Here is a 20,210-nt window from a genome sequence, read left to right as displayed (position 1 = left end):
TTGGTGGGTTTTCTATTTCACCCCTTAATGTGCCCAACCTACTCAGGCATGGCACAGCTAGTCAACCACAAGTCTCCTCTGGATATCAACTACATGGTCCCAACCTGACCAAAATACCCTCTTGAAGTGGGAATTTCTACTAATGTACTTTCATAGCCTTGAGAAATTTCATAGAAATAGCACCTGGCAAAACAGCATATATCAAGAAACTGTGTTGATGATATGTCAACGATGATGAAAAACATTTTTTTCACCATGTTTTTCTTAGAATAATAGCCTTGTTACAGACCCCAAGGCCAGACCCAGAAGGGAGTATGACTGGGATCATGAAAGCATGGACCTTGGAATACCAGGTCGGTGTTAGGTATGAACACTGCCTACACACTTGCTGATTGTTCCCGAGACTATTCCAGAAGGGAACGGCCTGGGGTAAAAACAAGGAGATCTGGACTATGTCAGTGTAGTGTCTTGGGAAAGATACAGCAAAGCAAGTTTTGTAGTCTGCAATCAGGAATGAAAGCTGGACTCAGAGTGGACTCTGCACCTCAGTCCAATAGAGGTTGCAGGCCCCCTGATCCATTGCACCAGATTTCGTGTTGTTTTCATTCTGTCACTCGTTCCTGGACCTTTAGGGCAACACCTTCTTTCTGGGGTCCAGCTGACTCCAAAACCAGAGAGAAAGGGCATGAACCATTCAAACTCAGCTCCTTCTTCCAAATCCACTAGTCAGATAAAGTTTGTGTTTCATGCGCAGAAAAGAATCATGACTGTCACTTCAGCTGAAATTTCCCTTACTTGGACCTAGGAAGCTGGAGAAATGGAGTCTCTTCCCTAACTCAGACTAACTTAGAAGCATACCTGTTTTGATGTGAAAGTTGGATCATAAAGAAGGCTGAGTGATGAAGAACTGATGCTTTTGAATTGTGGTGCTGGAGAAGACTCTTGAGAGTCCCATGAACAGCAAAGAGGTCTTACCAGTCAACCCTAAAGGAAATCAACCCTGGATATTCATTGGAAGGACTGATGCTGAAACTGAAGCTCCAATACTTTGGCCATCTGATTTGAAGAGCTGACTCATTGGAAAAGACCCTGGTGCTGGGAAAGACTGAAGGCAGGAAGAGAAGGAGGCCACAGAGGATGAGATGGTTGAATAGCATCACTGACTCAATGGACAAGAGTTTGAGCAAGCCTGGTGCCTAGTATGCTGCAGTCCTTGGGCCGCAGAGAGTCTGACATGACTTAGCCACTGAACAACAGCATACTGATAGAGTGCCTGGGACACTCACCTGGTCCCAGACTCATTGGGATGAGCCCCCGTGGACATTCCCCCAACGTGAGCCAACACTATGTGGCTGGACTGGCCTTTATGGTTTCTTATTATGACTGTGATGAAATAAACTTATTTTAAGGCAGGATGAGAAAAAATGTAAACATAGGATTCTCTCTTTGCCCATTTGGGCCACTACCTCCTCCCCTTTGTGTGCAATGTGCATCTGTATTATACATAAAGCAGACCTCCTTAGAAGACACAGGAATACCTGCCCAAATATAAAGAGCAAATTTCTCCTGGTGCCAGCAAGGTAACTCCTTGAGAGGAAATATTCCTTTCACAACCCTGTTAAAACCACAGTGACCCATTACTTGCCCTATATATGCAATCTGTACTTTGTAAACTCTCAGCAGTTCACTTTGATTTTTTTTTTCCTGGAAAAAAAAGTGTATAACTGTGCTTTGATCTCTAACCAATGGAAAAGTCCTCAGGGCTTTCCAAAAGACTGTCTCCCAGGTTATATGGATAACCCTCAGGTTGGCTAGAATAAAATTCTATATTTCGTTCTTGGATTGACCACTAATTAATTTTTTTGTTGACAATTCCAAGAAGCACTTTATCAATGATCATCAGGGAACTTGAAAAAACAGGTTCATTAGTCACAGATCCTAAAGGGTACAGGGGCATGCTTGAGGTCTCAGATAGAAGGAGATAGAGTGCTGGCTTAAAAAAAAAAGCACAGAGTGCGACTTGTGAGTTAAATTTATTTGGAGCAAAATGAGGACTACAGCCTGGGAGACAGCTCCTCAGATAGCTCTGAGAAACTGCTCCAAAGAGGCAGGCGAAATGTCAGTATAGATGTGATATTGGTGAAGGGGGAGTACATGCAATCACGCACATACTTTTTGCAAATGGTGTCCCACTCCTATTCTCCCCTGACATGCTTGTTCAGACATTTCCATCTGTCATCAGGATTATTGACTTAACTTAAAAAAAAATAATTTATATATTTGGCTGCTCCGGTTCTTAGTTACAGCATTCAGGATCTTTGATTTTCATTGCAGCATTTTGGGATCTAGTTTCCCTGACCAGGGATCAAACTTGGGCTCCCTGCATTGGGAGTGGGAGTCTTAGCCACGGGACCACCAGGGAAGTTCCTGCCTTAACTTTTAAAATTGTCCTCCCCAATTCTATTTTTGCTTCCTAGGAATTACACAAAAGACGTGTGTGCTCAGTCGCTTCAGTTGTGTCCAGTTCTTTGCGACCCATGGACTGTAGACCTCCAGGCTCCTCTCTCCACGGGATTCTCCAGGCAAGAATACTGGAGTGGGTTGCCATGCCCTCCTCCAGGGGATGTTCCCTACCCAGGGATCAAACTCTCGTCTGTTGTGTCTCCTGCATTGGCGGGTGGGTTCTTTACTACTCACACCACCTGGGAAGCCCCACACATCTTTTAAAAATATATATCAGATAATGCTCCTCTTGTAGCTCAAAGCCCTTCAGGGGTTCCCCACTGCACTCAGAGTTAAACCTGATATTCTTATAGTTGCCCAGATAACCCCCATATACTCTGACACTGTTACTTCTCTAATTTTATTTCCTGCTGGTTTCCATCCTCCCCAATTCACTTCCACCATCTTAGGTACTGAGCTTCTGCTGTTGGTTAAAGAGGCCAAACATTTCATGCCTCAGGATATTTGCACTTGCTGTTCATTCTTCCTCCAGAAATTCTAAGACAGTCCCTAAAATCCTTCAGCCTGATTGCTGGGGGTGGTGGGGGGTGGGTAATGTGGAAATACTGTGTCTAGATAACTCTGAATTTTAGTTTTAAACTGTCACTCCTTCCCTGCCAAACCCCAAGCAGTAAGCATTGTTAGAACCCAAAGTTATCCCGGGAAGGGAACATTTACTTATGGAGGAGAAGAAAAGAGTGGCTTTATTCCTTTTCCGGGCAAAGAGGGAATACAGCAGGCTAGTACCTCATGAACTGTGCCCCACTCCTTAGGGAATAGGGAGAGGTCTTATAGATAGGGCTAATGCTCAGGGGTAGGTGATAAGGATCAATGGAGTGATGGGCTTGAGTTCTTCTGGATCTGGAGCATTGGTGGTGTGGTAAGTAGGAATCAGCATCATCAACCCTCAGGTCCAAATGGTCTGGGGTCTACATGCTTGTGGGCAGCCTACCATTGTTAATCATTAACTTTTTCTACCTGGATTGGGTGTCAGTATCTTGTGTCTGGACTTCATGAGACTCAGGTATTTTTATGTCTCAGTGCAGAAGGAATCCAGGATACTTGTGAGAGATGCAAGTGGGCAAGTAAGGGGGCTTTGCCAGGAAAATGCTTTTTTTTAGATAAGAACCATCCAATACAGAAAGGATTATTTTGTGGTTGGTTTCAAGAGCAGCTGCTTGAGACAGCACATGATACCCTTGATCCCCAGCAGATGGCAACACATCATATCTGCCATGTAAATTATCAGTTCAGTTCAGTCGCTCAGTCGTGTCTGACTCTTTGCGACCCCATAAATTGCAGCACGCCAGGCCTCCCTGTCCATCACCAACTCCTGGAGTTCACTGAGACTCACGTCCATCGAGTCAGTGATGCCATCCAGCCATCTCATCCTCTGTCGTCCCCTTCTCCTCCTGCCCCCAATCCCTCCCAGCATCAGAGTCTTTTCCAATGAGTCAACTCTTCGCATGAGGTGGCCAAAGTACTGGAGTTTCAGCTTTAGCATCATTCCTTCCAAAGAAATCCCAGGGCTGATCTCCTTCAGAATGGACTGGTTGGATCTCCTTGCAGTCCAAGGGACTCTCAAGAGTCTTCTCCAACTTTATAACATAGGAATTAAGAAAGCTTTAACATTTGTATTTCTCTTCATCCCTCATAAGGGGAAAAATAAAGGAATGCATATTTGTTGGGCATCTACTTTATCAGGCGAATATCAATATACATCTTTGATTTAAATCAGACCATGTCCCTCAACTCTCAGAACTCCCCCAAGCAATCAAATGGGGAATTAAACTAAAACTTAGATGTATATAACTATAGTGTCTACAATTTGGAAAACTCAGCAGGGGCCACAGGACTGGAAACGGTCAGTTTTCATTCCAAACCTAAAAAAGGCCATGCCAAATGATACTCAAACTACTGTACTGCTGCTGCTGCTAAGTCACTTCAGTTGTGTCCGACTCTGTGTGACCCCATAGACGGCAGCCCACCAGGCTCCCTTGTCCCTGGGATTCTCTAGGCAAAAACACTGGAGTGGGTTGCCATTTCCTTTTCCAATGCATGAAAGTGAAAAATGAAAGTGAAGTCGCTTAGTAGCGTCAGACTCTTAGCGACCCCATGGACTGCAGCCTACCAGGCTCCTCTGTCCATGGGGTTTTCCAGGCAAGAGCACTGGAGTGGGGTGCCATCGCCTTCTCCAACTACTGTACCGTTGTGCTCATTTCACATGCTAGCCAGGTAATGCTCAAAATCCTTCAAGCTAGGCTCCAGCAGTACGTGAACTGGGAACTTCCAGATGTAGAAGCTGGATTCAGAAAGGGCAGAGGGACCAGAGATCAAACTGCCAACATCTGTTGGGTCATATAAAAAGCAAGGGAATTCCAGAAAAATATCTACTTCTGCTTCATTGACTAAAGCCTTTGATTGCATGGATCACAGCTAATGGGAAATTCTTAAAGAGATGGGAATACCAGACCTTACCTACTTCCTGAGAAACCTGTATGCAGGTCAAGAAGCAACAAATGGAATTGAACATAGAACAATGGTCTGGTTCAAAATCAGAAAAGGAGTATGACAAGGCTGTATATTGTCACCCTACTTTTTAAACTTATATGCAGAGTACATTATGCAAAATGCTGGGCTGGATGAATCACAAGCTAGGATCAAGACTGCTGGGAGAAATATCAATAACCTCAGATATGCAAATGACACCACTCTAATAGAAAGTGAAGAGAAACTTAAGAGCCTCTTGATGATGGTGCAAGAGGACAGTGAAAATGCTGGCTTGAAACTGAATATTCAAAAAACTAAGATCATGGTAATCAGTTCCATCACTTCATGGCACATAAGATGGGGAAAAGTGGAAACAGTGGTAGATTTTATTTTCTTTGACTCCAAAATCACTGTGGGCAGTGACTGCAGCTATAAAACTGAAAGACACTTGCTCCTTGAAAGAAAAGCTATGATGAACCTAGATAGTGTAAAAAGCAGAGATGTCACTTGGCCTACAAAGGTATCATCAAAGCTATGGTACAGATGTGACAGGTGGACCATAAAGAAAGCTGAGCACTGAAGAATTGATGCTTTTGAACTGTGGTGCTGGAGATTCTTGAGAGTCCCTTGGACAGCAAGGCGATTAAACCAGTCAATCCTAAAGGAAATCAACCCTGAATATTCATGGGAAGGACTGATTGCTGAAGTTCCAATATTTTGGCCACCTGATGCAAAGAGCTAACTCATTGGAAAAGACCCTGATACTGGGAAATATTGAGGGCAGGAGGAGAAGGGGTCAACAGAGGATGAGAGGGATGGGTGGCATCACCAATTCAATGGACAAACTCCAATGAGATGGAAGGAAAGGGAAGCCTGGCGTGCTGCCAGTCCATGGGGTTGCAAAGAGTCAGATACGACTAGCGACTGAACAAGTCTCAAGATTAATATACAAATGTAAGACAAATTCTTCCCAGGTGCCGCTAGTAGTAAAGAAACCAGCTGCCAACGCAGGAGACTTAAGAGTTGAGGGTTCGATCCCTGAGTGGGGACGATCCCCTGGCTGAGGGCATGGCAATCCACTCCAGTATTCTTGCCTGGAGAATCTCGTGGAGAGAGGAGCCTGACGGGCTACAGTCCATAGGGTCGTAACGAATCGGACACTACTGAAGTTACTTAACACACAGGTTCAAAGATAATAATAGAAATAAAAAACTGAAGAGGGTTGCATTAGTTATCCACTGCTGCATAACAAACCACCGGCAAACTTAGTATCCCTTTGTGAAAGGAGGTACTAAGGAGTTGCTAGAGCTGAGAGAAAAGCGTTCTCAGAGACTCCCACAGCCTGGCGGCTCCCAGGTGTGCACGAGGACCGGTCCAACCGACTTCAGGGGCCCTGGTTCCCCGGCTCCGCCCGAGCCTCCCGCCTGGCCCCGCCCCCAAGATCCCTATTGGAGCCTGCCCCGCGGGGCCCAACGGCTCCAGGGAGAGGATACTGGGACTCCCCGGCCCCAAGGCTAGAAGATGCTGTGGTCGCCGTTCTCGCCGCCTCAGGTGCTACTAGGTCGCCCCCCGAGTCTTCCCCCTTCTAAGGAAATGGAGTGGGCGTCCCTAGAACGGCCATCCTTATCGAAACCTCGCCACTGTTTTCCTAGCGATCTGCCTCCAGCACCGAGGAGCAGATCTGTGTGCGGCCCCGCCTCTTGGCGGGCGGGGACTCGACGAGGGCGAGGAGAAGGTGCTTGTAGGGTGGGGTCTTGGTAAGGGCCTGGAGATGGGGCTCGGAAGGCAGGTGACAGTGCTCACGGAGCGGGGTCTTGAGAAGGGCGGGAAGATGAACCTGTGGGTACGAGGTCTCGGCGGGGGCAGGGGCGTAGGATCCAAGGGGCCGGGTCTGGGCGCGGAGACCGGGCTCAGAGGGGCGGGGTCTCGGCGTGGTTGTGGAATTCTGGGAGGCGGGGCATAGGGGGGCGGGGCGTGGAACTCCAAAGGGCGGGGTCTGAAGGAGGGTGTGGCCTTATGCCTCCGGAGGCGGGGATTCGAGCGACTGGGAATCCAGCTGGCGTTGACCTTCCGTCCTCGTGTCCTTCGGTTCTCGTGATCTGGCCGTTTCGTCCGTTTTTCCAGCGAGAGGCGCCGGTGAAAAAATTTTTTTTGTGTGCCGGTGAAATTTAATCAAGGAGTCCCTTTCTGCCGGCCTTGTACAAGAGAATTTTACTTATACAAGAGACTTTTGCTTTCGTGAGCGGCATTGAGGTGAGGTTAAGATAAACTCTTTTTCAACTTTTATTTGTTTGACAAATTCGTTTGGGAAAATAATTTCAGGATTCTAGGGTGAGTGTAAATAAGCAAGTGTAATAAAAGGCGAAGGAGGAAAAGTGAAAACGTAAATACAGGTCTTAAAGATTATTCAGCTCTTTACATCCAGTCAGCTCCAGCTTTCCTCCAGCGGCTATGATTGCTGCTGAGTTTAAAAATATAGGGATCTCTTAATATTCATATTATTAAAAGGGATTTTGGTGTCGTATATTTGTAGTGAAAGCGTGACAAGAACCCAAAGTGAAATACATGCGATTGTATTTCATAAAAACAAAAGGGTTCTTCAGTAAATGGGAGGAAGCAGCTTTCCTAATATTAGTAGAAGAAAATTGAATTTAGTAGCCTTAAACGAGATGTGTTTTGACCAAGTGAGTTTTTTATTTTTTCAGTGAAGTTAAAAACTCATGGGTGAGAAATTGGAGGAAGAATGATTCTGGAGGAAATTCAGCAACATGGGTTCCTTGTTTCTGAAAATACTTCTCATACCTTATTGTTCAGTCGCTAAGTTGTGTCTGACTCTGCGACCCCATTGCCTGCCTTACCTTTTCTTAAATAACACGAGTGGTTTGTATTGCGGACAGGCATTTAAATTAATTCCAGTGTTAATATTTGTACTGTATCTATTATTGGATGTGTGCACCTTCTTAGTCTAGCTGTAACTGAACATTGTCCAGGGCACTCAACAAAACTTGCTGAGTGTGAGCCAAACCTAAGTCAATGCATGGGCACCAGAAAAATAAAAAATGCACAGTGCTGTCTCCACCAAGTAGGCTATTTAGAGGAGAAACTGATGTGAAACTGATATGAGGGCCTATAATGGACAGATGAGCTTAATTGTATGGACAAGCAGGGAAGGAGGCTTGAAATTAGGAGGCACTGATATTTAAGAACTGAAAGATAAGTAGGACAGAGCTGGGCAGAGGCTGTGGAAGAAGGGGGTCTGAGAGGTGGAAGAAAGTTCAGAATCCCAGAAGCAGGACAGAGCCTGGTGTATTGCTTGAATGAAGGAAAGAGAGACCTGACCTGGAAGGGCAGAGAGTGATGAGAAAAGAAGGGGCAGTGTTGCCTGAAATGTGGGTTCACCTCTTGGTGGGCATCTAGCCAAATGACATAACCAAGCCAAAGAGCAGGAGAGGTAAGGATTTATTACTTACGGCAAGTAAAGAGGACACTGGGATTTTTCCCAAAGCAATGACTCCTTGAACAGCAAAATTGGGGTAGTTTTAAGCTAAGGGTACGTTCATACTCATGAAGGGGGTTGAGCAGAAGAGAACTCAGCATGGAATTGGGGTAGAGGTTGCCATTTGTCCTTATGCAATTTTTAACAGTTTAGTTGTCTTCCATCTGTAGTTGTTTGTGGCTGCAATCTCATGCCTGCTACTTTCTGGATAAGAGTTCTAACTGTAGAGAGAGACGAGAAGAAATCATTTTTGGTGTATGTAGAAAGGGGAAGTGAATATTTCTAAAAGAAAGGGGAAGTGAATATTTCTAAAAGAAACAGTGCTGTGCTTTTCAGAGTAAATATTGCAGTTTAAAACAGAAACAAAGTGAAAATGTTACATGCCCTGTATCTTTTGTTCTATGCCAAGTTGAAACGTCATTTTGCATGGTACTGTTATTTTTTAAATTTTTAAAAAATAAAGATGAAAATCTATTTGTTTATTTTTAATAGTTTATTTATGTATTATTTGGCTGCACCAGGTCTTAGTTGAAGCATACGGGATATAGTTCCCCCGACCAGGAGCAGAATTCAGACTTCTCTGGAGGCTCAGACGGTAAAGCATCTGCCTACGATGCAGGAGACCTGGGTTCGATCCCTGGGTGGGAAAGATCCTCTGGAGAAGGAGATGGCAACCCATTCCAGTATTCATTCTTGCCTGGAAAATCCCATGGGAGGAGCCTGGTAGGCTACAGTCCATGGGGTCGCAGAGTCCATGGGGTCGCAGAGTCCATGGGGTCGCAGAGTCCATGGGGTCGCAGAGTCCATGGGGTCGCAGAGTCCATGGGGTCGCAGAGTCCATGGGGTCGCAGAGTCCGACACGACTGAGGCACTTCATTGATAACACCGAATCTTAGCCACTGGACCACCACGAAAGTCCCTAGTGTTATTTTCTTTAAACAATTAGTCAAAACACATTTTATTTCAGCTAAGCTTGCCTGGTGGCTCAGACAGTAAAGAATCTGCCAGCAATGCAGGACATGTGGGTTTGATCCCTGGATTGGGAAGATCCCCTGGAGGAGGAATGGCAACCCATTCCAGTATTCCTGCCTGGAGAATTCCATGGACAGAGGAGCCTGGCGGGCTACAGTCCATGGGGTCGCAAAGAGTTGGACACAACTGAGGGACTAACACTTTCACTTTTCACAACTTCCATAAAGTAGGAATAGTAGAGGGAATATTTATATTATTGAAATAAACTGAATATGAAAAAATTTAAGTAATTCAGGAAACTGTAGAGTAAAAATATCAACATTTCCCTTCATATTTCCCCTGCCAAATGCCCATGAAACAGTGTTGTGCTCTTCTCCAGAGGGTCCCAGTGTTACCTATCTCAGTAGGCCTTTGCAGTTTGTTTTACAAATTGTAGTAAATGATATATAACATAAAATTTTCCTTTTAAATTTTTTTAAGTTTTTTTTTTTTTTTTTAACGTAAACCATTTTTTTTTAAAGTCTTTATTGAATTTGTTACAGTATTGCTTCTGTATTTTGGCCCCAAGTCATATGGGATCTTAATAGCTCCTACCCAGGGATCCAGCCCTCACCCCCTGCATTGGAAGGTGAAGTCTTAATTGCTGGACAAGCAGGGAAATCCCAGTTTTTAACCTTTTTTGAGGGTACTTTTCAGTAGCATTAAGTATATTCACATTGTTGTGCAGTCAGCACCACCATCCATCTCCAGAACGTTTTCATTTTCCCAAATGGAAACTGTACCCATTAAACAATAACTCCCTGCTTTCTTTCTCTGTGGAGTTGACCCTTAGCTACATACCTCAGATAAGTGGGATCATCTGATATCCATCCTTTTGTGTCCAGCTTATTTCACTTAATATTTTCAAAATTCTTCCATGTTGTAGCATTTGTCAGAATTTCATTCCTTTATAAGGCTGAATGGCTTCCCTGATAACTCAGTTGGTAAAGAATCCACCTGCAATGCAGGAGACCCCAGTTCAATTCCTGGGTAGGGAAGATCCACTGGAGAAGGGATAGGCTACCCACTTCAGTATTGTTGGGCTTCCCTTGTGGCTCAGCTGGTAAAGAATCTGCCTGTAATGTGGGAGACCTGGGTTCAGTCCCTGGGTTGGGAAGATCCCCTGTGCTGAGGTCCAGCCCCGGTGGATCCAGGGAATTCGAAGTGGGGACCGCGTCGGCGATCAGAAAGCTTCAGCTTATTTAAATGTAATTAAAGATATAAAGAGTGGTTAAGGATAGCTCAGTGAGGAAATTCAGTGGAGAAAAGAGGCTGAATAATTCAGCCAGAAGGTGAGAGAAAGAACGACATAGGGAGACCAAGTTTCGGTGAACAAGGCCCACACTTTATTTTCCAAAATAGTTTTTATACCTTAAGTTATGCATAGAGGATAATGGGGGAAGGGGTAGAGTCATGCAAGGACAGCAGTTCCTGATCCTAATCGAATCCAGGCTTTCAAACTTATCATATGCAAAAGTTTAGGTGATTTACATCATCTTCTGGCCAGGAGGCCTGTTAAACATTTTAAGAAACTTATTTTTCTCTAAAGGTGATTATTCTAAAGTCAGGCGCCAGCCTCCAAAAAAGCATTGGATAAAGTTGCATTCCTATAGGGCAAAGGTGAGGTGGGCTCAATCAAGAAAAGAATTAACTCAAGGGTCCAAGGTTACAAACATTGAGGCTACTACTTACATTTCTATACACCCATTATATCAATCAATACACCGCCAAGGACACAGTAGGTAAGGGTTATGGAGACTTAGCAGCAAACATTGGCCCAACAAGTGAAAAACCCTTCACCAATACAGTTTCTAATCAATCTTTTAACTACTCAAAGGAATCTGTGTTTAGACAGTTTAGAACATCTCCTGCCTCTCACAGTTGGGAGGCTCTGAACAATCACATGTAGCCGGAAAAACCTATTCAGGCAGGCTAGAGGATTTCCAAAGGAGTTTGTAGGTTGAAACACTGTCACACCCAGGAATTATTAACTGGAGCTGTAAGCTAACTCTTTTTCAGAGAGAGGTAGTGGGGGACAGCCCCCCGTAAAGTCAGAGGTGTAGGTGAAAGCACAAAGCAGAAAGTAGGCAGACTCTGGTTTTGGGGGTAGATGCTCGAGAATTTCCAGAGGGACTCCTGAGGCTCGATCCCGCCTTTGCATATGCCGAGCCTCCTTCCTCATGACCTTTGCCATGGGCGGAGTTCCTCATGCTGGCTCCCGGCAGTGATAGAATTCCAGTTGAGCTATTCCAGATCCTGAAAGATGATGCTGTGGAAAGTGCTGCACTCAATATGCAATATGCAGTATGCACTCAATATGCAATATGCCGGCTCCCGGCACCCTGGAGAAGGAAAGAGGTTCCTACTCCAGTATTCTGGCCTAGAGAATTCCATGGGGTTGCAAAGAGTTGGACACGACTGAGCGACTTTTACTTTTCATATTCCACAGACAGAAAAGCCTGGCGGGCTACAGTCCATGGGGTCACAAAGAATTGGACACGACTGAGCGACTAACACACAAGGCTGAATAATATTCAATTGTAAGTATACACATGTTGCTTATCCATTCATCTGTTGATGGACATGAGGGCTTTTTCTACCTTTCCTCTATTGTGAATGATGCAGCTATGAATATTCATGTGCACATATCTGTGTGAGTCTCTGTTTTCAGTTCTTTTGGATGTGTATACTATTGCTGGGTATACAGATCCAAAAGAATGGAAAAACTCGAATTGCTGGGTCTATGTTAAGGTAGTTCTGTAATTCGGTTTTTGAGGAACCGTTACACTTTTCAACAGTAGCTGCACATTTCACACTCCTACCAGCAATGCATAAGTGTTCCAGTTTCTCCACATTCTCTTCAACAATTGTTAGTTTTTTTTCTTTTGATAAGAGCCATCCTACTGTGTATGAAGTGATGTCTCGTAATTTATTTATTTTTTTGCCCCACCAGCCTGTGGGATCTTAGTTCCCTGACCTGGAATCCAACCCACGCCCTCTGGAAGCGTGGAGTCTTAACCACCGGATTGCCAGGAAAGTCCCTCAATATGGTTCATGTTTGCATTTACCTAATGATTAGTGATGTCAAGCATCTTTTTGTGTGCTTACTGGCCATTTATGTATTTTCTTTGGAGAAGTATTCATTGAAGGCTTTTTCCTCACAGTCATTTTTAACACGTACATATATTTTATAAGCTTCCCAGTGGTAAAGAATACACCTGCAGTGCAGGAGTTGCAGGTTTGCAATGCAGGAGACTTGGGTTTGATCCCTGGATTGGGAAGGTCCCCTGGAGGAGGGAATGGCAACCCACTCCAGTATTCCTGTCTGGAGAATTCCATGGACAGAGGAGCCTGGTGGGCTATAGTCCTTGGGGTCCAAGGAATTGGACGTGGCTGAGCCACTGAGCATATACATATATTATAGATTATGTAAACGTATTGAATACTTCAAGATCTATGTCAGTTTTTTGGTTTTAAAGGCCATAATCATATCCCACATACAAATATCTGGTCATTCTTTAGCCCTTTGCTATACTCTAATGGATATTTTGGTTTGTTCCAGTTTTTACCCATTATAAACAGTTTGTACAATAGTAAACAAGCTTGAATACACACACACATCTATTTATCTGTCTATATCTGCACAGTTGCCAAGGTTTCTCTTAGCTACAGTCCTGCAATTTGCTAGTTGAAGGCATGGGGATATTTAAAATTTTTATACACATAAATTCGAATTATCCCCAGCACAGTCCCAACTACCACGGGCCCCTGGTCATCTTTGTCATCTGTGGCAAAGAATTTTGTCTACTGGGTACTGAGGGCAGGTGGCTGCCTGAACCTGGAGCCCAGATAAGACATCCCTGGGGCACTTCCCTGGTGGTCCAATGGCTAAGACTCCATGCTTCCAACCCAGGGGGTCCGGGTTTGATCCCTGGTCAGGGAACTAGACCCCACATGCTATAACTTAGAGCTAGCGTAGGCCCTCTCCCACTTCCCTCAAAAAGAGATATCCCCTGAAGCCCTCTCTCAGCCTGCTGGTCTACCACATTTTGAAATTATTCTCTCCAACCCCTGTCACTCCCACAAGCCTGAGAATAGGCCTTGATATCCCTCTTGCAAAAACAAAAAACAACAAAAAAAATCCCCTCTGCTGTATCAAACCTCTCTTTGAGGGAGTCTGCCTTGTAGGGGTGGCCCTGCCCCAAGAGGAAATTTCCTTTACCTTCCTGAAACCTCCAGCTGACAACAGCCCCCTCCTCTTTTGCCAAGGAGTGGGGAGAGCATAGTCAGAGTGAATAAACGCCCCTCACCCTCTGTCCTCCCAAGTTCACTAGTGCCTGAGCTTTCTGGGATGTGTGTGTAGTGTGTATGCTCAGTTGTGTCTGACTCTGCGACCCCACAGACTGTAGCCTGCCAGGCTCCCCTGTCCATGGGATTCTTCAGGCAAGAACCTTGGAGTGGGTTGCCATTACCTTCTCCAGGGGATCTTCCCAACCCAGAGACTGAACCCAAGTCTCTTGCATCTCTGGATTCTTTACCACTGTGCCACCTGGGATAACCCTTTTAAATTTGATGGGAAAATATGCTATTTGTTAAATCTGTAAAATACACTATGCATATGTGTGTGTAAAGTATATATGATATATACATATTAATTTTCACATGTTATACAAAATACATATATTTTTGCCTCTGCCAAACCTCACCTTGAACAAACTTGCTTCTCCTCCATCTTTCCCTCTCAAGTAGTGGTCATCTCTTAGCCAGTGTGCTAATATTGTAAGGAGAGGCTTGCTGTAGGCTGAAACCTCCCATCCTAGGGTCAGGCTCTTTTTTTCTTTTTGGCTGCACAATGCAGCATATGGGATTTTTGTTCCCAAACAGGGATTGAACTTGTGCCCCCTGCATTGGAAGTTTGGAGTCTTAACCACAGGGCTGCCAGGGAAATCCCAGGTCAGGCTTTCTTTGATAGGAAAGAATAAACAAGGCTGAGAAGTGGGATGACTGGTGGGGTGGTAGGGTAGTTTGTTAGGGCGGACAGCTGGTTTCCAGGTTCACGGGTGGGTCAAAGTTCAATGACCCAGGAGACTTGGGAGTTGGGAGGTGGGGAGAAGCCTGACTGAAGCTTGGTAAAGTTTTGTCCAGGCTGTTCAAGGGGGACAGACAGTTCAGCTACTCATTCACAAGACAGATATTGGGAATTCGGATAGCCTCTGCCTGGCCTTGTCCTAGGTAAACAGAGGGGTCATCCTTGGGTCTACCTGAGTTGTATGGGGAAGGGTGTTTCATTTCAGGGCACAAAGGGTTGGAGGGGCGGTTCTTACCCATCACTGTTTTCTAGGATCACAGGGCTCAGGTATAAAGTTCAGTTGTTGGGAATTCTCTGGTTGTTCAGTGGTTAGGACTCAGCGCTTTCACTGCTGGGGCCCAGGTTCAATCTCTGGTCGGGGAACTAAGATCCTGCAAGCTGTGCCTTCCTCCCTTCCCCACCTCCAAAAGTTCAACATTGTGAATATAAAGGATCCAGTGGTCCTTCCTTGGTTTCTTTACCTTCTCCCGTTGGCTGAAGGTCTCCCGCAGCTCCGCTTCTACCCCAGTTGAATTCCCTAGCAAATCCTTTGGTCTTTCCTCTGATACATATACCATACTAATGACTTAGAATAGTCTGCTGCTCCTGGCCTCTGCCAAGGCGTTCTGGGGCCTGCCACTGCTGCTTACCAGCCCACTGCTTCTATTTCTGCCCTCCCCAGTTCTGTCCTGTGAACAGCAGTAAATATGATCTTAAAAAAATAAAAACAGGAACAGAACACTCTTGGTGCCTAATTCTTCTGCTAAGCTAGTCATGGGGTATAAATCCACATGTCCCTTTGCCCTGGTCTTTTATTATTATTTATTTACTTTTGGCTGCACTGGGTCTCTGTTGCTGCGGGTGCATTTCTCTAGTTGGGGGTGAGTGGTGGGGCGGGGTCGCGGGGTGGCTACTCTGTTACGTTGCATGGGCATCTCATTGCCGTGGCTTCTCTTGTTGTGGAGCGTGGGCTTAGTTGCTCTGCAGCATGTGGAATCTTCCTGGACCAGAGATCAAACCCGTGTCCCCTGTGTTGGCAGGAGGACTCTTGACCACTGGACTACCAAGATAGTCCATCCTTTGCCCTGTCTTGACTCAGCTCCTGGTCCCTCTGCTCCTTCAGTTTTCCTCCCTAGACACTCCAGTCACCAAGCTCCAGCCACTCCCACACGGGCTTTCTTCCCCCTTGAGCCCCCTCCCAGAGCTAGTTCGTGCCCTGGCCAGTATTTTGAGACCCTCTTCCTCCAGGGCTTCCAAAGGCCAGGACGAGGTGAGAGTGGAGCCCCAGGAGCCCCTGCGTTCCAGGATCAGTGCTTTTTAGGGTTTTGGATATTTGGGGGATAATATTGTATTATTCTTGCTTCCTTCCTTCCCCCCTCCCTCCCATCTTTTTTTTTTTTTTTTGGCTGTGCCTTACCAAGGATAGAACCCTGGGCCCCTGCACTGGGAGTACAGGGTCTTAACCCCTGGACTACCAGGGACATCCTGTTCCTTTTTCTTTCTTTTTTTTCCCCCTTGCCAAGTGGCTTGTGGGATCTTAGTTCCCCCACCAGGGATTCAACCTGGGCCCTTGGCAGTAAAAGCCTGGAGTCCTAGCCACTGGATTGCCAGGGCATTCCCCTCCTTGTTTTTGCTTTATAAACTTGGACAATTGACTTGCAAAACTGTTCTGAAACTTGATTACCCACAATAGTCATGGGAGATTACTAAGCTTCCCCTGGGTGGCAAGGTCCACAGGCCTCTTTTCTAATTGTGAGAGAGACAGGGCCTCCCTGGCCTTTTAGGAAACCTGCCTGAAGGCAGGTGGGCGGGCTTGCCTTTGCTTCATTCAGGGTCATGTGAAGCAGTGTCCAGGCTTGGGTGGAGTGGAATCTAGGCTTGGCCTGTTTCTCACAGCATCTCCCTTGTCCTCCAGCTGTACCTGCTCAGGATCCCACCTGTCACCAGCAGGGGAACGTGGAGGAGGAAGCAATGGCTGCAGAGCTGCCAACAGCCTGGTCAGAGGTAACTGGAAATCCCCTTCCATCCAACATGGCATCTCCCTTCCTTGAGGGTGGGTGGCCTGGAGCCTCAAATCCCACTGGGACTTGTCCCTACTCTTCCTCTAATGGTGGTGAAGGAGCTTCCCAGAGAATGCTGGCATTGCCTCAGTATTTATGAACTTTTCTCAGTATAGTCACTTCTGGGCTGTGACAGAAAACCAAGAAAATCTATGAGACCACTTTGTCTCAGGAACTCTTGGGAACATCACTCATTCATTTATCTAAATTAAAAAAAAAATTAAAATTTGTCACCATTTGTTTATTTAAAAATAATTTATATTGGAGTATAGTTGCTTTAACTCATTCATTTACCAAGTATTCTTCCAGGACCTTGGGGAGCTCAGGGCTGGGTGTTACCTGACTGAGGGGACCCAGGCAGGATGGGTTCACAGACTAGCTGGAGAGGAGTTCAAGTGTGTGTTGAAGAATTAACATATCGATGGGGCTACATGGGGCTGCTGAGGTCAAGTTCACCTTTCTGTCTGAACTTCCCAAGCCTCAGTCATCTGGCTCCATCTTCCTGATGCCCTGGCCTCATGGGACACTGATGGAGATGAGCCTGTGATGTTTCAGGACCCAGTAACCTTCGAGGAAGTGTCAGTGGACTTCTCCCAGGAGGAGTGGGCCCAGCTGGCCCCCGCTCAAAAAATTCTGTACCAAGACGTGATGCTGGAGAACTACAGGAACCTGACTTCTGTGGGTGAGTGTGGTTGGCCACTTCTCTTCGTCAGTAGATTTTGTTTTTCAGAGCTATCAGTGGTAGCTTACACGTCTGGGAGTTTACATGTCTGAAGTAAGGTCCTGGAGCAACACCCCCCAACATGTACACAATGGGCAGGATGTCATTCATAGTTTTTTTTTTTTTTTTTAAGCAGATTTATTATTTTTAAAAATTATTTATTTATTTTATTTTTTTGGCTGCACTGGGTCTTTGTTGCTACGTGTGGGTTTTCTCTAGTTTCAGCGAGTGGGGGCTACTCTTCATTGCAGTTCACAGGCTTCTCATTGTGGTGGCGTCTCTTGTTGCAGAGCACAGGCTCTAGGGTGCAAGGATTCAGTAGTTGTAGCGCACAGGCTTAGTTGCCCCTCAGCATGTAGAATCTTCCTGGAGCAGGGATCAAACCCATGTCCCATGTGTTGGCAGGTGGCTTCTTATCCACTGTACCACCAGGGAAGTGCCATTCATAGGTTTTTGCTGCAAACCTTTCTCAAGCACCTGCTGTGTTGCAGGAACTATTCTTGCTCTTGGGAGGAGCATGTGGTCCATCCTTAAGAAGTGATATTGTAGGGACTTCGCTGGCAGTCCAGTGATTAGGGCTCAACACTTCCCCTCTGGAAGGGGAAAAGGTTTGATCCTTTCTTGGGGAACTAAGCTCCTGCAAGCTTTGCAGCATAGCCAAAAAAAAAAAAAAATTGACTGTGTAGAATGGGGGTGAGCACTCTTTTTGTTAAGCGGCCAGGGAGTAAATATTTTCAGCTCAGTGGACCCTGGGTCTCTGTTACAACTGCTGAATGCTGTCACTATGGTGCCGAAGCCACCGCAGATAGCATATAAACAAATAGTCAGGGCTGTGTTCCAATACAACTTGACTTACAGAAGCAGGTGGCTAGTGCCTGGGCTGCAGTCACCAGCCCCTAGTCTCCTGTCTTCCTTTTGAGAGTGAAGATTTATTCATTATATCAACCTGATTTTCTTCATGATCGGAAGCTTTCATGCCCCTTCTGTGTGTCTCTGAGCTTGGGTCTGAGGATCCCTGATCCCTGGAGGGCATGATGTGAGACAGAGTTTTGGGTCTTGGGTTATTATGTTGGGCTTCCCAGGTGCCTCAGTGGTGAAGAGTCCACCTGCCAGTGCAGGAGATGTAGGTTTGATCCTGGTCTGGGAAGATCCCCGGAGAAGGAAATGGCAACCCACTCCACTATTCCTGCTTGGGAAATCCCATGGACAGAGAAGCCTGATGGGCAACAACCCATGGGGTCACAAGGAGTGGGACATGATTGAGTGACTGAACAACAACCATCATTATGTTACTGCTCTTGGGGCCACACATGCTGAAACTGTTGGCCCTACTCTGGGCGGAGTTTCCGTGCCGACCCTGCACACCCCCCACCTCATGTGTATTTCCCCACGTGCCAGGGTATCATCTCCGCAAACCCCGCCTGCTCACCCAGGAGGAGCTGAGAACACGGAAGAGGAGACTTCTCCAAGACACCTGTGCAGGTGAGCCCTGGGGAAAAGGAGCCCCTTTATAGAGTTTCTCAAAGGTCATTTTTGTCTGAGAAATTGTGTCCAGCCACTTGGGGTGAATTTCCTCTAGAAACTTCTGCTTTCCTTCCTCTCCTTCCCTTCTCTCTTTTCTCTCCCACTTTTTTTTTTTAAATTGAAGTATAGCTGATTTACAATGTTGGATACATTTCAGATATACAGCAGAGTGATTCGGTCATACATACATGTTGTTTTAGTCGCTAAATCATGGCCACCTCTTTGTGACCCATGGACTTAGCCCACCAGCCATATGTGTATTAATATATATGTATACAGGGTATCCCTGGGGGCTCAGTGGTAGAGTTCTATCCCTGGGTTGGGAAAATCCCCTGGAGAAGGAAATGACAACCCACTCCAGTATTCTTGCCTGGGAAATCCCATGGACAGAGGAGCCTGTTGGGCTACATAGTCCATGGGGTTGCAAAGAGTTGGATATGACTTAGCGACTAAACAACAACAACATTTATGTATATATCTATATTCTTTTTTTTTGTTTGATTCTTTTCCATTGTAGGTTATTATAAGATTTGAACATAATTCTTGCTGTTTCTACCACTTTTGCTCTAAGAATAAGCTCTGTCCTGCTTTCTCTTTTTTTAAAATTCATTTTTATTGGAGTATAGTTGACTTACAATGCTGTTAGTTTTAGGTATTCAGCAGTACCTAACTAGTTATGCACTAGTTATGCATACACATATATCCATTCTTTCTTAAGTCCTTTTCCCATATAGGCCATTACAGAGTACTGAGTACTGCTTCCTCTTTCCAGAACATTCCCAGGTGTGCTATTTTTCCATTTTCCCACTGTCCTCAAAGTGTATTTGCCCTCTTTTAGACTATTAGCAGTTGTCTCATTCTTAACAGAACTGTTCCCTGGCCCGTCACTTGCCATTTTCACCCCTTGTTTGCATGCTTGTCAAATTCTCTACCTTGCTGAAATCCTAAGTCTGTCTTTAACTGCTGGTGTATTCTTCCCTGTCACATTGACTGAGAAGAGTCAGTATATGAAAGAAAAACTCCATGGGCCTCTGTTTGTTGTTTTATGTTATCTAACCATTTATTTCTCCATGAACTTAAACCTTTTTTCTTCTGATCATTTCAGACCAGAATTCTCAGCTTAAAACCAAAGAGACCACGGCTGAGAGGAATAAAGTGTGGGAAAAACCATTTACTGGCAGGAAAGGGGTAAGGCTCATGAGGGCTCATTGCTGGTTCTCTGCAGGAGGAAATTGCCATGAGACAGACAAGCAGCACAACCTGGGGAGACACGAGGGGCCAGTAGCCTTCACCTAAGATAAGTCATGTCTCAGGAGAGAGTCTAGGGTGCCATGAATT

General features: G+C 45.5%; 1 long non-coding RNA gene across 5 annotated transcripts in view; it reads left to right on the top strand.

The window, feature by feature from the left end:
* The first annotated feature begins 6,093 nt into the window (after nucleotides 1-6,093).
* Nucleotides 6,094-20,210, top strand: part of LOC133250626 (uncharacterized) — a 39,964-nt gene continuing 25,847 nt past the window's right edge. Inside the window, exons 1-7 of one of the 5 annotated variants that reach the window (XR_009737367.1) lie at nucleotides 6,094-6,543; nucleotides 7,117-7,245; nucleotides 11,949-12,039; nucleotides 16,483-16,571; nucleotides 17,106-17,309; nucleotides 18,747-18,830; nucleotides 19,978-20,060. This is a non-coding gene — a long non-coding RNA (uncharacterized LOC133250626). The other 4 variants (XR_009737365.1, XR_009737366.1, XR_009737363.1 and 1 more) reach the window with 4 other exon arrangements.

This window comes from Bos javanicus, chromosome 7 (assembly GCF_032452875.1).
Source record: "Bos javanicus breed banteng chromosome 7, ARS-OSU_banteng_1.0, whole genome shotgun sequence".
Lineage (NCBI taxonomy): Eukaryota > Metazoa > Chordata > Mammalia > Artiodactyla > Bovidae > Bos > Bos javanicus.
This window is presented reverse-complemented; position numbering and strand designations above follow the sequence as displayed.